We start from the raw sequence: 3,435 nt of genomic DNA on the forward strand, positions 1-3,435 counted from the left end.
TTAGTTATTAGAAATAAGGTTTTAAAATTTCAATTTTATTATTGATAATGATAATCATTACATAAATGTTATAATTAATATTTTAATCTATTAAAACATTAATTTGGTTTATTAATACATTACTTACTTAGTACACAAACATTATATAAATATTTAATCTTTAATATATCATTAGTATTTAGTTATGGCATTAATATATTATTAAAATAAATAAACCATAGGGATTAAAGACATAAGAGATTAATATTATAAAACCAAGCGATTAATAAACTTAAAAAATTATTAAAATTGTAAACCTAAGGGATTAATATACCCAATGAAATAATATTATAATTCCAAGGGTTTAGTAAACCCAAAGGAGTAATATTATAAACACTAGGGATTAATATTAAAAAACCAAGGGATTAATATTAGAAACTTTAGGGATTATAAACCCAAGGGATTAACACTTTAAGCCGCAGGATTAATAAACCAAAATGATTAATATTATAAACTCAATGGATTAATAAACCCTAATTTTTTAATGTTGAGAGGCGATATTAAATAATTTGCAATGTAATGTAACATTGCGACAATGAGTATTGGATTAATTGTCATCTTACAATAATGTTTGTCACAATTTGACCTTGGAGTGTTTTTTGTACCATGCAAACGTCATAATACGAAGCCTTGTTGTAGTGTCACATTGTGACATTGAAAAAATTGCAATGTAATGTAAGGTTTGAACAATGATTGTCACAACACAACGTTGGATAGATTTCTACACCATTCAAACGTCACAATATCAAACCCTAATGTTAACCAGATATTATAAGCCCTAACAATATAAAACCAATATTATAAACTCTAGCATTAAACCCAATATTATAATCATAATATTAAACCTGATATTATAAACCCTAATATTTAACCCAACATTATAAACCTTAATATTAAACCCTAACTTGCTAACGAGACAATGCAACCCAAGGGATTTCATATTGGGTTTCATAGACCTAATATGAAACACAGTACTAAAAGCCTTGATTTTAAACCCTAATTTTGGAATATTATAAACCCAAGGTAATAATATTAAACCATGGGATTAATATTATAAGCCCAAGGGATTATAAACCATGATTCCCGGGGTAAGTATGGTTCACCATGGTAGTCATTTTGATTATTGTTGACTATGATGACCATGTTGACTATAGTTGACCATATCAAAAATAGTCAACCATAGTTAACGTATGTTAATGTATAAATATTATAAACCCTAACATAGTCAACCACATTTATCTGTTGGCCGTATAACATTAATCCCTTGGGTTTATAGGATTAATAATCCCTTGAGTTTTTTAATCTCTTGAGCTTATTAGCAATAATATATAAACCCAAAGATACAAGCATAATCTCTTTGCAAATAAATACTCCGTCCACCATTAATAATAATAATATATTAATTTTTTTTTTTATGCATAGATGAGATTGAGGAGTGGCGATTTTTGAGCTAGGGTTACAGGCTTGCAGAGTTTTTTCTCCATGGAAGGACGTAAAGGAGGGAACTCCACTCCCTCCTACAAGCAGGCAGTGGCCAGCAGAGGTAAAAAACCAATAGAAGATGATAGAGGTCCTTCAGATGGAAGGCAAAGAAACAGGGAAGAGGAGCAGGAGGGCTCTAAATCTAGGGAGAATAACAACACTAAAGAAAGCGAGGAAGCGGACAAGAAACAAGGAACAAAAGACAAAGCACAAAAGGGACCATGCAAGCCCAAAACCACAATCACGCCTAGAGTAGTTTTGAATGATCCTACTCTGCAGGTGCATAGGGACCACATGCAGACATATGCAATCATTTGTAAATTCATGGGTTTATGGCCCACCGAAAAAGCTTTACAAACATGGATTAAATACCACTGGAAACCAAAAGGAAGCATAGAACTACATCTTGGGTCAAAAGGATTCTTTACTGTAGTCTTTGCAAATATTGAAGATAAGGGCAGAGTGTTTGAAGGAGGCCCCTACTTTTATGCAACTGCATGCCTATATATGCAACCATGGGTTATAAATTTTGTACCAAAACGAGAAACTTTTACCTCGATCCCTATTTGGGTTAGACTCTACTCTCTACCTTTGGATTATTGGCAACTGGAATCCTTATCTTCCATAGGAAATAAGCTAGGGCGTTTTGTTAAAGCTTCTGAAGCCACCAGAAGGGGAAAGTACACATCCTTTGCAAGAATATGTGTGGAGATGGATCTTTCTGGAGCTCTGCCGCATGAGGTAATCTTGGAAGTGTTTGATGAAGAATGGGTGCAAATAGTGGATTATGAACACATTCCATTCAGATGTCGTAAATGCCATGAGCATGGGCACCTATTCAGAGATTTCCCTCTCAGTAAAATAGAAAACAAGAGTAAAACTAACACCATGAAAGATACTAAAAGATTTCATAAAGTGGTCCAGAAAGGAAAAGGGAGCAAAATGGGATCGAAGCCACTTCAAAAAGAAGATCAACTGGCCAGTCAAAATAGGTTTCAAGCACTAGAAGAGGAAGAGGTGATAACGAAAGCAGATTAGGACAAGGGAGGCAGTCCAGTGGAGGAGGAGAATGGAGATAATGATGAGAAAACACAAAACATCAATATACAGAAAGAAGAAATGATGAGTGACACAGAACTAGAGATGAACCAGGAAATGACCCAGAGTGAGATGGAAATGGAAGACCACGAACTTCAAGAGATTCTTGAGAATGAAATTCTAGATCTAGAAGGATTCTTGAAACAAGGAACCAGGGAGGGAGTGGATTCGTTACCTCCAGAGGAGTTCAACAGCTATTCATATTGAAAACTCAGACCATAGGGCTAGAAAAGTAGGGGGAAATTAAAGACAGGGTAGAGAAGGCATGATAGCTATGAAAGCCACACCAGGATTAGCACCTAGAAACCCAGGAAGTAAAAGAGGCAGGAAAAAGCAGAACGAGCTTTTGATGGAATGTGGAAAGCTAATGATAGACTCAGGTAAGATGAAAGACCTATCCAGTTACTCCTTTACAAATCTTTAATAATGAAGTTCACTTCTTGGAATATTAGGGGTCTAGGTAGTAAAAGAAAACAAATATTACTTAGTAATAGGATGAAACAAGCAGCACTGGATGTGATCTTCATCTAGGAAACTAAATGTTTCATTCAAAAAATAAAAGAGATTCACAGCAAATGGCTCAATAGATTTGATTTTCTGGAAGTCAAAGCAGAGAATACAGCAGGAGGCATTCTCATGCTTTGGAACCCCCAAAAAATTGATATTATAGATGCAGAGGTATCTAGGGATTAACTTTCAGCGGTCATTCAACCAGTGGGAGATAAGGAAATTTACCAAGTCACAAATGTATATGGCCCCCAAAGAATGGATGGTAAACTCAAGCTTCTAGATTCCCTATAGGATCTCAAGGAAAGA

This window comes from Pinus tabuliformis, chromosome J, assembly GCF_031772625.1.
Source record: "Pinus tabuliformis cultivar Carrire ecotype Pingquan chromosome J, CPIR1, whole genome shotgun sequence".
In the NCBI taxonomy this organism is placed as follows: Eukaryota; Viridiplantae; Streptophyta; class Pinopsida; order Pinales; family Pinaceae; genus Pinus; species Pinus tabuliformis.